The 17,671-nt window shown below is 39.6% G+C and overlaps 1 long non-coding RNA gene across 1 annotated transcript in view; it reads right to left on the bottom strand.

The window, feature by feature from the left end:
* Positions 1 to 1,782: 1,782 nt before the first annotated feature.
* LOC309846015 overlaps positions 1,783 to 17,671 on the bottom strand; it is a 50,915-nt gene continuing 35,026 nt past the window's right edge. Inside the window, exon 3 of the long non-coding RNA XR_014301681.1 lies at positions 1,783 to 1,864. This is a non-coding gene — a long non-coding RNA (uncharacterized lncRNA). The remainder of the gene's footprint in view (positions 1,865 to 17,671) is intronic.

Below are 17,671 nucleotides of genomic sequence, written 5' to 3'. Positions count from 1 at the left end.
AGAAGTGACAAAGCTAAATGGAGATGAAGATAAATGCCAGAGAAGGCATGCAGGATGGTGGGAGTTTTATTTGTTGTTTTTTAGTAGACACTTGAACATGATTAAGTGATGATTAGATGAACCAGAAGGAAGGAGAATTTGAAGAAACAGAACAAATGAATCATTGATAGAACAACTTCCTGGATGGAAATGGGGAAGAGTAAATTCAAGAGCACTGTGGTGACACTGGCCTTGAGGCATGCATCCTCCAAGTCACTAGGGAAGGAGGATATGGGTACAAACTCATGAACGGTGGGGGTCATCCTGGTCATCTCAGTCTCCTTAGAGAAAGTGGGGATACTTGAGGTGGGCTAGGGAGCATTAGAAAATTAGCACAAATTTGGACTTGCTGTAGAGAATAGTAAAAGGACACTAATTAGGGAAACAGACAGCATTGGCTAGAAGCACAGGTAACCCAGATGAGACTGAATATCCTAAGCCTATGGTAGCACCAATCCACCCAGCAGTGTGTATTTCTTTAATGCCTGACTACCAGTGTGCAAAGCTGGAGAAGACAGATATGTTTGGTTTAATACAGGACTGGGGATTAAAAAGCAGAAGTAATAGCAGGGCAAAGGGGTGAAGAAGTTGGATTATCTAGATACAGAGTAGTTGAAGTAATAGGTTATCAGATCCGGGCAGGAGAAGGAAGGATGAAGCAGGAAAGGATTGATGCAAAGTGAAAGGCTGAGATAAAATGAAGATGTTGCTGAAGATCTTGTGAAGATCAGAGAATAAGTAGGGTCAGAGAAAAGCTGGAAAGATCTGGAAAGACAAGATTGTGTGGTCAGAGAAAGCTTACTTTTCCAGAACACTTTACTTTTATTTCTACCTTGCACTGTAAAATTTAAAAGTGCATTACAAATGAAAATACAAATGTCTGGTAAATAATTTATTTTGTATTATCTATGCCTTAGGCTCTTTTCTATGTGATAATCCCATTCTCTTCATTGAAATAGAAAAATGTGAACCAGGTCTTAAGAGTATTATTTCCCTAAAGTTTTGACCATTTTATATGTACAATGGTATTATATTTTTATTTTAAATATAAGATTTTGGGAAAGAAGCCAGTGTTTTCTATTTCAGCAGTCCCAGCAGCTGTTACAAGCATAAGCAAGTCTTCAATACATGTGCTTTCTCTGGCTTTGTGCTTTCCTCTAAATTTAAGTTGATTGTAGGAAAATTTAACCTGTAAACCTCAAGAGGATAGATATCAGTAGACCTGACATGACAAGTGACTAATGGTAACAAAGTGGACCCATGGAATGTCGGGGAGGCTGTGCACAACATTGTGATCTAGACTGGAAGCTGAGTCTGCAACTCAGGTAGGTAAGGATGGTTTAGATGAACATTGCATGTAAATAAGCTACAGGTTGCCTCTATTCCATTTAAGACTGCTTCAGCTATAAATGAGAAGAGATGTTAAGAATCAAGTGTGCATAATTTGAACATAGTTCAGTAGGAACACAAATATTTCACTTGTTACCCTCATTTTGCTAAAATATGTGTTTAGTGAGTTTGCAGATTATGTTAAAAATATAAACAAAATTATGGGTAATGAATTAGAATCCTATTTGCAGAGGAAATTGCCCTAAGATATGTTATTAGTGAGTAGGACTAAGGCGCTTCTCAAGAATCCTGTTCAGTTTTCTTATTACTGAACAGAATAAAGATGGAGTTGACACATGTGATGGCCATCAGGGTCTAGGAAAAAAATAGCACCCCCCCCCCCAAAAAAAGAACAAAGATTTACCATTGGGTCTTCACACGCAGGGCGCTCAGACGAGCTTGGAAAGAGACTCTTGTTCATTCTCTGAGTATTTTCCTACAAGAATAAAAATAGGGACACTGTCTTTGTTCATAGCGGGGACTTAGTTAAATGGCAGACAGGCCTGTTCTTCTCTCTCTTCCTTTGGTGAAGATTGTGCCTCTGATCACATCTCATGACATTAACATCACCTAATTTCCACACTCCTCAAACTACCTGCTAATGGCACTTTGCCTTCTTCCTATGTAGACTTTTCTAAAAAAGAACAGCTCTCTGGCATGCTGACATGAATATTCCAGTTTGCTTAGCTGTTCTGACTTTCCTTATAATTAACAAAATAACATTCTAGTTTATTTACTGATCTCTTGTGAGATGGCTAATTAGGGTGAGTTGCTGCCCTTGGTTCTGATGAATTCAGGAAGGAAAATGTAAATTTCTCCACCTTTAAAGAAAACGAGCAGGCCTGCATTCTATAAAAGCACTGCCACTCAGTGAAGCCCCACGTGAGCTACTGCAAACCTCTCTCTGACACTTTTTCTGTTTCAACAAATACCATGTACGCCTTCTCAAATCATGCTCTGTGAGCCCTTGTTCCAGTCTCAGTGCCTAGCATTCCACTATGTTACCTTTACCTCAAGTAACCTTGACCTTGAGGGTTTTTGTTGTGAGACAATGGGGCTCAAACTTCAGTCTCATCTGCATGCTTGTGAAAATACATAATCCAGGCTTCCCCATAGACATCCTGCCTCAGCAGTCCAGGTAGGATTTGAACGTGCATTTTTTTAAAACAGATTTTGTTTGTAAGTAATTTCTACACCCAACATGGGGCTCAAACTTACAATCCCAAGATCAAGGGTAGCACACGCCATTGACTTAGCTAGCCAGATGCTCCTGGAATGTGCATTTTTAGCATAACTGATTCTGATACAATAGTCAATAGACCATACTTTGAGAAACGGCTTTAGATTGGGGGCTCACTCATTTGTGGCTATGGCACTAGCAAGGGATATTGTTTGTTCTTGAGAGCCAAGAGTAACCTTCCCACCACCCCCCACCACCACCACCAGAGTGAAGTTTGATGCATCCAGAGGAAGGGGAATGGGAGGAAATGAAGCCAAGTGGCGTGACAAAGATCAGAGAGAAATGGTGGGGACCTGGGAAAGGAGCCCCAAGGCATTCCAGTGGAACTTCCTTTGGAATCTGCCCACTCAGGATGAGGCAATTTGTCTGCCAGACAAGTTGGATCTGTTGCATGCTCCCTCGAGCAGAAGCAAATTTCAGGTTTAAAACATATTTACCTTAATTTGGCAGTGACTAGTTTGGCCAGGGGCAGATACTCCCCAAGCTGCCTAAAATGATGGTGGCAGCATGTTGTGTTGAAAATGTGTGTGGCACAAGGCTTCTTTCTCTTGTCCTAGAGGTCAGTGATATTGGGATTTCTCATCCATATTTGGTGCTGGAAATCTTTATTAATTGGCATTTGGCAATCCAATTTGGAGAATCATAGAATGCTAGAGCTAGGGCTAATTTACAGAGTATGGCTGAGGTCCTTCTCCTTTTAAAGATGCAGAAACTGAGACAGAGGGAGGATGGGTGATTCACCAGAGTCCAACAGCTTCCTAGAGGAACAGCTGGGACTGGAAGTAGGTCTCTTGACATCAGTGCACTGCACTCTGCTGCCTGCTCCCAAACCTCAGCCAGGAGACACGTGCCTGCTGAATCAGCACAGATGAGTTAGATATATTGGTTTGTTAACTGCTTAAGCCATATTTTATTATACGATATTATTAGCTAGTAATAATAGTATTTTTTAACATTTCTTTTTTAAAGGCTTTGTTTATTTATTTGACAGAAAGAGAGAGAGCATAAGTAGGCAGAGTGGCAAGCAGAGGGAGAGGGGAAGTAGGACCCCACTGAGCAGGGAGCCCGATGCAGGCTCAATCCCAGGACCCTGGAATCATGACCTGAGCAGAAGGCAGATGCTTACCTACTGAGCCACTCACATGCCCCATATTAACTAGTAATAATAGTATTAATAGTATTAGCTACTTTGCATTTTGATTTCATCTGTTTAACTCCCTTCCTTAAGTAACCTACTTTTGTTTTTTGGTTCTTTCTTTCTTTCTTTCTTTCTTCCTTTCTTCCTTTCTTTCAACAATGATCCTTCTAAGTCAGCATTCTTCCTCAACTAAGTACATTTGCCATCTAGTGGCTCAAAGGTAGCAATAAAGTTTCCTGCAGAAGATTTTATATAGGGCAAAGGAATCAGAATTTTTACAGCCTGGAAGAGAACCTTCCAGATCTTCATGTCCAATACCCTCATGTTGCCAATAAAGAAAATGAGGCTCTTGAGGGAAGCAACTTGTTGGAGGCCTCACAATAGGTGAGCGGAGCCAGGGGCACCCTTGACCACACTGAGTACAGGACAAGGGTATTTCCTGGCCCCATCCTCTTGGAGGTGGATGAGCCCCTGGAGGGCAGGGATGTGGGTGCACCAGGGATTCCAGAGTACCTGGCCCAGGTCTATGTGTGATGGGTGAAGGGGCGTCCTCCATGACCAGACCCATGTTGCTAGCTTTGATTATTTTTCTCCATGGTGCCATCAAGTCATAGTGGTTGTCCACACAAAGGGGCCTCCGTCAGTGTGGTGTTGGTGACTGGATGGAGGCCTGCATCAGCTGAGTCAACCGGACAGTATGCTATGCCCTCCAGTTTGCACAGTGTGCTTTCTGCCTCACCTTCAGCCACATGCTTCTGCACCCTTTCTGGTTGAGCATCTCTTGCCCAGGATACTTTTGTGTTCAGAGTGAATTTCCTGATGGGCTGCAAGTCTAAGCATCTCCTGCCAGAAGTGAGAGGAGCACTCAGGGCCTCATCCCCTTCTATTTATAACGTGAGTTGGTGTCAGGCAGTCCCAAAAAGGGTGCTCAGGGCAGAGTTCAGAACTCACCAGACCTCCAGGAAGAGGTCTGTGCGGGATGGCACTGAGGGGGTTGGGAACGGGTAAGCGCTTTAAACGGCTGCAGATAGCAAGGGCGCCAGGGTGACAGACTGTGGGAGGCAGTTTTCTTTGTATTCCAAATAGGCTGGGGATTTTCTTCCATCCACTGAAACTCTCTGGAAGAAAATGAGGACAAGGAGAGTGGCAGGCATAGGCAGCCCCCGTGGGGAAAGTTTTGTTTCCTGGGGTCCACAGATGGGCTTCCAAAGGCAGATGAGCTCTGAAGCCCCTGGAATTATACACACAATTTGGTGTCTATGTTTTGTTTTTGGAACAAAGTTTCTCTACCTTTTATAAGCTACTCAGGGGAGTCCATGATTCAATCATGTCAGGAACCACCAGTGTCCAGATCCAATCTATCTCCAAACTCTTCAAAATGAGTGAATTCTTTGTCTCGCTCAGGAAGATAAAATTCAGCCACAGTTGTTGTTTGCTTTTACCAATGTTCTCATCTGTACCTGATGGCATCTTTTTAAAGGTTGTGTGCACATAGAAAACAAGTATATCAGTAAAATCCTACTGTCTTGACTGCCTTTTGTAATGAATGGGTACATATCTAAGTCCCAAACTAAGGCATGCAGAAAATATGCATTTCTTTTACTTTTCTAAAATTCAAATTAATTTCTATTTTGAGCCCCCATTCCTGTCATGTGGCTGTGACTTAATCTCTATGTTTGGGATCTTCTATTTCTCTCTCTGTCCCAGGGGACTGTGTGTCAATTCTGGGGCACTTACTTAGAGTGGAGGTGCCTACCTAAACTGAGATGTCTGTCTTTTATGTCATTTGTGTACAAAGTCATGTGCTGAGATCCATCCTTGATCTCACGGAGTCCTTGGCTGTGGAGCCACGTGTGTTACCACTGAACTTTCTATCTTCTGGTCCTGGCCCTGGCAGACCTCCCCACTATCTTCATGATGAGTCCTTGGGGCTGCATCTGGCTCTGCCTGCCCAGGCAAAGGCTCTGTAGCCTTGCTTCTTCACAGGACGCTTTGATCTAGGAAAGAGGATGTTTTGGATTTCTCTTTGAGGTCCAAAGTTACCAAGTCTTCCAATTTGTTTTTTAAGAAGAAGCTGGAAATTTTCACTTTATGCATATCTTTATGATTTTAAATGTTGGAAATTAATTCATTTTGGAAAAATGGTCACTGAGATCAGACAAAAAAAACTTTCCATGGCCCAGTTTTGCCCCTAGGGCCACCATTTTGTAGCCTCTGCCCTAAAGGCTTAGACTTATGGAAACCAAAGCAGGCAAGACATCCATTTTTCTGCTTTCAGTGTGTCATAACTCTCCCTGAGGAAGTAAGCACAGGATTGTCTACCTACTGGACTAGGAGAGAAAGACAGAAGGGAGAAATCTGGGGGCAAAACATTAGTTAATATTTCGAAAGTCGTATCTTCCTACACCTTGATATTGAGCTTCTAAAGACAGGTTCTGTGTTTAAAAAAAACCAAAAACCAAAAAACAAAAAAACAAAAAAAAAACTTTTTCTATATCCAGAGAAAAAAGGCTTAAGATCGCACAATATATTTTCAATAAAGTAACCACATTCAGCAAATGCTTTCAATGAAATTATAGAATTTTATAATAGGTTTCCTTAATGTTTACTGAATCTTGGGGTGCCTGGGTGGCTCAGTGGGTTAAGCCTCTGCCTTTGGCTCAGATCATAATCTCAGGGTTCTGGGATCCAGCCCCTGCTCTCTGCTCAGCAGGGAGCCTGCTTCCCCACCCCCCCACCTCCCTCTCTGCCTACTTGTGATCTTTGTCTGTCAAATAAATAAATAAAATCTTTTAAAAAATGATTGTTGAATCCAATTCCTGAGACTGGATTAAATAAATGAGACAATTGAAGTCTACAGAGGTAAATGAATTGCCTTTGATCACTTAGCAATTCACGGCCAGCCAGACTCAGTCTCTGACTCTGTCTGTCTAGTGCCTCCTCCTGGGGAGTACTGCATCCTGCTTGGGGTGGGAGTAGGGTGTGTCATGGGAATGGAGGTGGTGCTAGATTGCAGTGCTTACAGTCAAAGAGGGAACACCCAAGAGAACATGGCGCCAGGAGAAGTTAAATCAAAGGGGACTGACAGCTTCTTTTAAGTTTCATTAAAATTTGAGAAGTGCTGTTCTGGGCTAATAGTTTTTTACCTTGGCTATAGTTTAGAGTTGTTTAGAGCCTGAAGAGCTTTAAAATTTAAATTTTAAAATTTTGTGGAGGCCTGTGCTCTACCCCTAAAGATTCCATTTAATCAATCTAGTGGTAGAGTCAGGATACCTATAGTTGGAAAAGTTCTCCTGGTGATCTTCATGTGCAACAAGGTGAAAAATGACTGTTCCCGCCACACAGAACCACCACCACTTTCCAAACGTAATGAACCTGTCCTTCCTGTGCACATGCATTCCCATCAGCCCACAACAAAACTCCTACTCATTCTTCAAAACCCAGGTTACCAAGCATCTTCTGGGAAGATGTCCCTGAAATTTCCCCCAGCAGAATTAACTGCTCCCCAATTTGCAGTCTGTTTTTTGGGTACCCTCCTGTAAATAGTTAATAGATAATTATGTATTTTCAAGTCTCTTTCTCTCACTAGGGAAAACTAAACTGTGCATATCTTTAGAGCAGGGAATTTGGTTTATTTCCTTTTTTTTTTTTTTTTTTTTTGTAAATGGCAGAACCTAGTTTTTATGTAGCTGTTTCTCTGTATCTGGTGCAGAAATGCAGTAAGTCAAGGTTTTAGAACCAACTATCCTTCAGATGTTCTCAGTCTCTCAATCATCCCCACCAGAAAATTACCCCCAACCCTGCCAACTCTTCACAGTCCCAAAGAAAGAAAAAGATAGCAAACAAGCAAACAAACTGACCAGAGGCAGATATATGCATAATATACATGTCCTGGCTATCTCAGAAGGAATATTTGGAAACAGATCCATAAGGACAGGGATTTTTGTGGGTCTTGTTCCTTGCTGTATCCCCAGTGCCTACAACAGTGCCTAGAATATGGAAGAGGTTAAAGAGGTTAGAGTGAATGAATGGATATTGAATAAGTGGTAATTTTAAGAAGGCTTTCTCTTCTCCTCCTCCTTTCCTATTTATCATTCATTCCAGTTACAATGGGCTTTGTTTTGAGTACTGTGACAGAATGCTGTTCTGAATTGCCAGGACAAGATCACCAAGAGCTCCCTTTAAAGATGTTCTGGTTTTGGAAATTTGCTGACCCTGACCACAGTGTTTGCAGGCAAAGTGTGACTCAACCTCCAGCAATATCCCAAGTGCTTCACAGATACATTACAACCTTTCAGACTGACTAAATATAATATAGTCATAAGATCCTAACTTTTTATTATTACTTCAACACACTTCAACACACACACACACACACACACACACACACACACACACACACACAGAAGATCCTGAGTTACACTGAGCTGTTAAACACTGAGCATCTCTCTGGGCTTGGTAAACCAGGACCACATTATGTTCTGCCCTTGAGAACTCAGAAGCACTTCCCGCCCAGTGTGCTGAATCAGCACTGAATTTGACCATCTCTTGATGACTGCTTGTCTTGCTAAACCTCTGACAGAAAATGACAGAATTTTAGAGCTGGAAGGGATCTTAGAGTTCATCTGGTATAACCTTATGCATTTGATGAATAAGGAGGCTGAGATCCAGAGACATGTCATTGCTCAAAGTAACACAGCTCATTAGTTGCTGAATAAGAGCATCGGCTGGTGCTCTAACTTTTGGTCACTTGCATTTTCTGTTTACGTTATTACCAGTTCTAGAATCTCCCTCATACTGGGTCTAAATCATCTACTGTAGGAATGGCAAGTCATTCTTTGTTCCTTATCATGAAAAAGGACTTTAAAAGAGAGTTGTGATCCTTAAAAATCAACTCCTTTAGGTTAAAAGTGAGGTCAGAATGTGTTGAAATACATTGGTCTTGGCTTAAAAGAACAGATGGTGATTTTTGTTTTTTATTTTGGCTTTTCAACTGAAAACATTAGTTTCCATTAAGGCTCTTCTCAAAACCAATTTCTTTTTCCAGATTTAGAACTTCACAAAATAATGTCTTAACCAAGTTGAATTATTCACTGTCCCACAAATGTACTGTATATTTGTAGAATGTCTTTTTCCTCTCTAATCCAATTTTTGTCCTGGCTGATCTCTATGCAGTCACTTCCTACATGTTCTCCCAAATCTAGTTAAATTTCCTTCCCTCTCCAAGTGTCCTCTTGACCATCTGCCTTGCCTGGAATAGTATCTTCTTTTCCCCAACTTCTTTAACATTTGTGAGAGAATTTAATAACTACATATTCATTTAATTGTGTGTTAGAAAAATATATTAGTAGCATAACAGACTCATTATTTCGGTTATTTTTTTAAAATATCACACTGACAATTTTTTATATCATTAAGGGAAGGATGTTTTTGTTATTGCTATAATTTGTTATTGCAGTCCAACAAACTACTCTAAAACTTAATGGCTTAAAAGAAAAATAACTATTGAGCTCATGATTCTCTGGCTCAGCAATTTGGGCTGGATTCCTTTGGGCAGATCTCTTGGTTTCCACTGGGCTCCATGTGTCTGTGGTCTGCTGCAAGTTTGCTAAGTGGTTAAGCCTATGGGGTTGACTAGCTGTCAGCTGGAGCCTCTTCTTTCTTCTTCATGGTCTACCATCCCCTATCAGGTTTGCCAGGCTTTTCCTATGGCAGAGCCAGGGGTCCAAGAGATACAGCAGAAGTATGCAAAGCCTCTTGAGGCCACTTGTAACTGGTACACCATCTCTTCTGCTGCATTATATTGGTTCAAGCAAGTCATAAGGCTAATTCCTCTCTCCCTAAGTGGGAGGAGCTACAAAGTCATATTGTAGGGGAAATGGATGAGGAGAAGAGCTAGGGAAACATTTCACTCAGTTTATACTGAAGTTGGTTTAAATAAAAATGCACGTAGTAGGAGACTATGGTAAAGACTGAAGTTGTTACTCAAAATGGCTGAGTGCAGACGGCTATGATCCATCTGATGCTTAATCATTTATTGCCTTATAACAATTCTGTTATGACCATCTGTAGCACCAACCTGAAATGCAGTTGGAATGAGGCATTTCCTGTGTCTTGATCTCTAAGACTTGGGTTTCTGGAATTCTAGCCCCACCCAAGGCCTCCCTTTAGATCTCATGATTGGATTGAGTTTGAAGAGTTGGGGAGGGAGTGTGTTAGGGTAGAGGAAGGTCCCTTAGGGCACATTACATATGCTTTCTTCCTCAAAAGACTTCAGGCAGTGGATATCATTGAGGTGGAACCTGGATCACTCTCAGTGTATCGATACCAGCGTTGTTAACTTGCTCTTGCATTGCTAGTTTGGGGCAGGTATTCAATATTTTGATTATGTATTCTGACTTAGCCATCATGATGCAGCGATGTTAAAGCCAGGAGAATTTTGATGAGTCATAAGCTACAATTAAAATTTCAGTTTAAAGAAAAAACTGGTACTGCAAGAAGGGACATTTTCATTCTATTCCTGAGCCTTGCTCCAGGGTTGAGACAAGGGGTGGGGGTGAACCAAGCCATATTAAGTAGTTGACAATGAGCCAGGAGGCTAACCTGGGCATCAGGCTGAAATTCTAAAATTAAATTAAAATATAAGAAGGATATGGTCCTCATTAACTCAGATTTCCATGAGCAAGTCCTTCAATACTATAAAAATGCAAACTGACCCAATCTTGCTGAGGGAGACAACATAATCAAATTGAACTTTAAAAAAGAAGGAAGGAAGGAAAGAAGGAAGGAAGAAGGCAGGACGGAGGAAAGGATAAGAGAAGAAACAGAAATTCCTCTTAAGGAAGACACTTGCCTATTAAGTACTTTTACAAGGAGTGATTGCAAATGACCTGATGCAGTGAGAGACCACAGCAGTCCTGAGAACATCCAGCCCATATTCCCCTTATGACCCTAACAGTAGCCGAAATGCTGAGACTGTTTAATACATGATGTGTTAGTTTGCTGGGGCTGCTGTGACAAAGTACCACAAATTGGGTGTTTTAGAACAATGGAAATTTATTGCCTCACTGTTCTGGAGGCTACAAGTCTGAAATTAAGGTGTTGGCAGGGCCATGCTCCCTCTAAAACTTGCAGCGTAAGGATTCTCCTTTATCTCTTCCAACTTCTGGTAGTCCCAGGTGTTCCTCGGTTTCCCCGTGGAACTCCAGTCCAACGCTTTCACATGGCATTCTCCTTACGTCTCTTCACATTGTCCTCCCTAGTGCATGTCTATCTAGGTGTCCCAACTTTCCGTTTTTTACGAGGATGCCCGTCACTGAATTAGGGCTTACCCTAATGACCTATTTGAACGTCATTACTTCTTAAAAGACTCAATTTCCAGACAAGGTCACATTCTGAGGTACTGGAGGGTAGAGCTTCAACATATCTTTTTGTGGGGGACACAACCCATGACACATGACATGGTGCTATTATCTGGAGTGGGTAATTTATTTTATTATCTAGACTGTAAGCTGTCATATAGATATGTAAAATTTAAATATGCGTCTCAAGAAGTTATCTGGTTCCAAAAAAAAAAAAAATCACAAAGGAAATCTATGGACAAAACAAGAATTGCAAAACAACAACAACAACAAAAAAAAAAACTTAGGAAATGTTTTACTATCAGAAAATCTGGAAAAGCAAGTTTTTAAAGATATTTTAAACTGCATCTATATTTGCATGTTATCATTTATTGCTGTTACTGGTGAAGGTCAAGAGGCAATCATAAGAGATGGAAAAATAGTGAAATGGGGGCAATTCAAAGACACTAAATTTTTTTTTCCTTGCCAACTCTCAATTTTTTTAATGGTCAGTCTATCCAATAAGTGCCTTATCTTTGTAACCCACATATATCTGGAGCCCTACTTGAATCTATCACCCTGTGGTATTACTGCAGTCAAATGCTCTACCACTGAGCTATACCCCTCCCTGTGGTATTATTGAATGAAAAAAATACGTCACAGGATTAAAACAGGAAAATATAATTGGAAGCATTTCATATCTTCTCAGTGTCTTTTGACAACATGCCCAAATGGCAGAATATCCTTAATAAATCAGTAAGTGTTCTGGGAGAGAATGTTCTCCAATCTCATCCCCTTCTCATAGACCCAGGTGTACACACAGCACTCATATACACACATCTGGCAGGGACTTCTTTTTTTTTTTATTAAGTTCAATTAGCCTATCTATAGTACATCATTAGTTTTTGATGTGGTGTTCAATGATTCTTCATTGGGTATAATACTCATCATAGTATTATAGTGCTCATCATATCACATGCTCATCATACCACATGCCATCCTTAATACCTATCACCCAGCTATCCCAACTCCACCCCTCTCCCTTCTGCAACCTTGTTTGTTTCCTGGAGTCCAGAGTCTCTCCTGGTTTGTCTCCCTCTCTAATTTCTTCCCATTCAGTTTTCCCTCCCTTCCCCTGTGGTCCCCTGCTCTATTCCTTATGTGCCACATAGGAGTGAAACCATACGATAATTGTCTTTTTCTGCTTAACTTACTACACTTAGCATAATCCCCTCCAGTTCCATTCATGCCATTGCAAATGGTAGCTATTCATCCTTTCTGATGGCTCAGTAATATTCCACTGTATATATGAACCACATCTTCTTTTCAGTGGCTTTTGAAGTGGAGCTCTCTTTCTTTCCTCCTGCAAACTCTTTTAATCCCCAACCTTTGGTCATCCCCTCTCTCCTTCCCTTTCTACTTGATCCCTTTATTGTGGGAGAATAACCAAGTGTCTCTGATTGCTTTAGGTTTGTTTTTTTACCCCCAAAGGAGCTTGTTTCTCAGGTACAGCAGAGCAAAGGAGGGTTTGGGTGCCTGTCCAGAAGCTAGAATCCATTCTTATTAGGAGGAAGAGGGAGAGTCTGTGATACTCGGACAATATTTTGTCAGCTGCTTGCACTTCAATATTTTTGGATGGTGTTATATTTTTAATACAGAGCAAGTGGTATCCTCTCTTATTAATAGAAGCCAGCTTCTTCCTGACAGCCATTAAATAGACATTGAACCAATATTTACTTGTTTAGTTTGCATCATTGATAACTTATTCTTTTATTTATTTTTATCTTTTAATTTTTAAAATTCAAGTATAACTTAAATAGTGTTATATTAGTTTCAGATGTGTACTATAGTGTTTCAATAATTCTATACATTTCAGAGCTCATTAAGGTAAATGTACTTTTTTTTTTAAAGATTTTATTTATTTACTTATTTGAGAGCGGGAGAGAGAGTGGAGGCGGGGGAGGAACAGAAGAAGAGGGAGAGGGCGGGGGATAAAATCTCAAGAAGACTCTGTGCCAAGTGCAGAGCCTGACATGGGGCTTGATCTCAAGACCCTGAGATCATGACCTAAGCTGAAATCAAGAGTCGGGTGCTTCACTGACTGAGCCAGCCACTTGGGAGCCCCAGGTTCATATACTCTTGATTCTCTTTATCTATTTCACACATTCCTCCACCCACCTTCCCTCTGACAACCACCAGTTTGATCTCTGTATTTGAGAATCTGGGGTGGGGGGTGGTTTGTCTCTTTGTTTGCTTATTTTGTTTCTTTAAATTCCATGTGAATAAAATCATATGGCATTCTTTAAGTATATATATATTCTTTATTCATTTGTGGATGGAAACTTGGGTTGCTTCCATATCTTGGCCTTTGTAAATAACACTGCCATAAACATAGGGGTTCATATGGCTTTTTGAATTAGTGTCTTTGTGTTTTTTGGGTAAAAAGCCACTAGTGGAATTATTGGATGAAATGGTAATTTTACTTTTTTTTTTTTTTTAAAAAACCTCTGTACTATTTTCTACAGTGGATGCATGAGTTTGCATTCCTACCAATAGTGTAGGAGGGTTAGTGTTCCTTTTTTTTACATCTTTGCCAACACTTGTTATTTCTTGGGTTTTTTATTTTAGCTATTCTGACAGGTGTGTGGTGATAGTTCATTGTGGCTTTGACTTGATTTTCTCTGATGATTAGTGGTGTTGAGCTTCTTTCCTTGTGTTTGTTGGCCTTCTATATGTCTTCTTTGGAAAAATGTCTTTTCCTGTGCCCATTTTAATCAGATTATTTGTTCTTTGCGTGTTGAGTTGTAAAGTTCTTTATATATTTTGGATATTAACCCCTTATAGGATCTATCATTTGCAAATATCTTCTCTCATTCAGTAGGTTGTCTTTTGTTTTGTGGATGGTTTCTTTCACTGTGTGAACCAATATTTTAGAATATCTCTTTAAGCACAAATTATTAATTAGCCCCCTGTGCACTCCCACATATGAGGGTCTAGGGAAATGTGCTTTTGTGATCAAAGGCAATAGGATGTAGGTGAAGGAGAATAAGGCTAAAACATTTGGAATTCAGTCTGAAAAGGTGATGACTGAGGGGAGATGTAAAAAAAAAAAAAATGAATAAAGTCATTAAAGGCATGGGGAATAATGGATGCTGGAATAGCTCCCTAATCCTAGGATATAAGAACTCAGGTGAAGAGGTGTGCTTAGAGCTGTAAGGGAGGTATGATTCCAAACAGCGACTTTAGAGTTCAATTTGTATCATTTAAAGTTTTGGCCTGATGAAAAAAAATGGCTTAAAATGAAGTAATGAATTTCCATGATTCCACGTTAGTTAAGTACTTGATATGCCCTACCCAAGCTTCCCAATAAAATGCCCAAGAAAAGGTACAAAAAAACCAACATCAGAAAACAAAAAGAAGCCTATATGCTGTGATCTAGTGTGAATACTTCTATTAAAGAGAATCTCTACAAACAGAAACATTGGTTAATGTGCCCCCAGTGATGAAATTAGGAAAAGCTTTTGATCACTCCTTTTGTCTGCCCTCCTAAATTTGAGATAACTTTAATTAGAAAAACAGGTGCTTGCCCGTCTTTGCACGGGGACTGGTTTTCTGTGGTAGGCAGTGTTGTGTAACTTGTCCCACATCTGTCTCCTCATTTCTCCCTCTATATTCTCTGAAAACTAAAACTCCAAGTATGCAACGCAATCAGGAATGGAAATATCTGCTTAGGTTCACATTGAAAGTATTCATTGTTTCAATCCAAGGGTTTTATATTAGGTAGCTGGGAATGTAGGTGCATGCATACATTTGTGCTCGTATTTTCTGAACATTCCTCTACTTTATTTCTATGGACCTAACCCGAAAAAGAAAGCTGTGGAAAAGACACTAATATCTACTGTCATGATCATAGCTATAGCACTGATTCTCCAAGCATTTATAATTACCTGGGCTACACTCTTCAGACCCTCTAACGTTGCTGTTAGAACATAGCAAAATTTTTGGACTCTAACATAATGCTAAAATGTTGGAATTCTAATGTGTATTTTATAATTCTAGGAGTTTATGAGCTCACATTTGGTGCCTATAATCCCTGGGGTGCAATTTGGAGAAGAAAAAATGGAATCTAACCAAGGGCGATGTAGAAATTTTGGAGACGTAAATAGAGGGCTTGCAATTATTATGGTCAAGGATCTTAAAATTCAAACTCAAATTTCATGCCACTACATTAACATATATACCTAGAATAATAATTTTAAAGGTTAACTATTTTTTATAGTAGAAGGGAAAATGGAAAGAAAAATTTGCCCTGAAACTGTTGTCTAATTTTTTTAAAGTAACAGTTATTTTGTCTTTTTTTTTTTTAAGATTTTATTTATTTATTTGACAGACAGAGACCACAAGTAGGCAGAAAGGCAGGCAGAGAAGGGTGGGGGAAGCAGGCTCCCTGCTGAGCAGAGAGCCCCATGCGAGGCTCGATCCCAGAACCCTGGCTGGTATCAAGACCCAAGCTGAAGGCAGAGGCTTTAACCCACTGAGCCACACCCAGGCGCCCCTATTTTTCTTTTCAGTACTATAATGCAGCTAATATTATATAGTACTTACAATGTGCCAGACTCATTCTAAACACTTGATGTACATTAGCCATTTTCATTTTCACAATTTATTAGTCCTACTAATAAATGGGGAAACTGAGTCATGGAGAATTTAATTAACATGTATGTACCTGGTCTTCTTACATCTTTTATAATTTTAATATCCTCACATATAAGGATAATATTTTCTTATATCTTATGGAATTTTATTTCCTTGTATTGTCTTCTGCTTTTGAAGATAGGTAGTAGTTCTCCTTCAATTTTTTCAAAAATACTATTAACCATATTTTTCTAATTATCAAAATAAGAAATGAAATGGTATTTTCAGTTTTTCTTCTTTTTATGAATGAAGAAGTAACATTTCTCATCCCCATTTCTAGTCTTTGGTAATAATATAACCAGGAAAACTCCAGATTAAATTGTTTTTATATTATATAATCTTTTTTTTCTGTCAGAATTACAGTTTGACAGCTATATTCCATTTTGTAACAAATTTTGTAATTCTTTAACTTTACTTCAAAATGTTTTCAATGTCTGTTGCCAATTCTTTTACATCTTCCTATTTTTTCCCTTTATTTTGATTTATCTCTTACTCTGAAAGGTTATTGTTTGCTTGCTTTCTTGCTTTTTAAGAGGATAAGGTAGGTAGAGACTTTTAGTCTCACAAACAAGAGATTGTCTTTTGATTATCTTCACATCCATTTGAGTGAATTTTTAAAATCTGAGTTGGAGCATTTCTCTCTTAAAAACTCTGAAGATCTGAAGGCAGCTGCTTAACCAACTAAGCCACCCAGGCATTGGTTAAGCAGCTGCCTTCAGCTCAGGTCATGATCCCAGCGTCCTGGAATCGAGTCCCATATCGGGCTCCTTGCTCAGCAAGGAGCCTGCTTCTCCCTCTGCCTCTGCCTGCCATTCTGTCTGCCTGTGCTTGCTCTCTCCCCCTCTCTCTCTCTGATAAAGAAAAAAAAAATCTTTAAAAAAAAGAAAACTCTGAAGATCTTACTCCATTGTGTTCTGGCACTAGTGTTGCAAAAGAAAAGCCTGAGGCGAGCTTGGTTCTTTTATGCACAACATGTTTGTACATATCCCTGTAAGTTTTTTTCTTTATTCATATAATTCTAAACTTCTTTCAGAATATGTCTGTGCATTTATCTTTTTTCAGAAGGATGCAGGAAGGACTTAAGCTTGGCAATTGAAAAACATAGATTGAACGTCAAACTCTGCTACTTGAGTTGAGACCTTTAAATGACCTCAGATGACCCTCTCTAAGCCTCAGTTTCCTCAACATAAAGTGGAATAATGACTTCACTGTTTAGGTTTGTTGTTAAGGTTCAATGAAAGCATGAATGTAAAATGCAAAGTACAGTACCTGGTTCATAGTAAATGACAATTATTACTGTCATTAGTCTTGTCTGGAACATGATTCACCCTTTCAATTGTTGTATGAATGCAAAAGTCAGAGCAGACTCAGGAATCATAGATCTTACTCCTCATCAAATTTTCCTAATAATTCGAAGGATAGAGGCAAACTCCAGTTGGAAACAAAGCATTCCTTTTCCTGGAGGAGCCGGCAATCAAAAGCCTGCAAAAATTTGTGAAAATGTCTTTTTTCTTTTTTAATTTTTAAACAATTTGGACTTTGGTTTTGGTTTTGGTTTTGGATTAACCAATGCATTTGAAATCTTATTCACAAGGGAATTTGAAGAACCATTTCTTTGATTTTGAAGGACCATTTCTTTTATATTCCATCAACTACACATGGATAAGAAAATGCTTATATGACTACCTGTTATTCTCAAGCTATGGTGGCTAAACCTGGACATTCTAGCTCTATTCAAAATAAGCAACCTAGACAGACCAGGTGTATCCTGTTGAAAACATTCTATAGCTAGAGATTACTCAGAAAAAATACCACTAACATGTTTACAGT

Source organism: Mustela nivalis (genome assembly GCF_964662115.1).
Source record: "Mustela nivalis genome assembly, chromosome: 13".
NCBI lineage: Eukaryota > Metazoa > Chordata > Mammalia > Carnivora > Mustelidae > Mustela > Mustela nivalis.
Note: the sequence above shows the minus strand (reverse complement) of the source record. Positions and strands in the feature narration are given on the sequence as shown.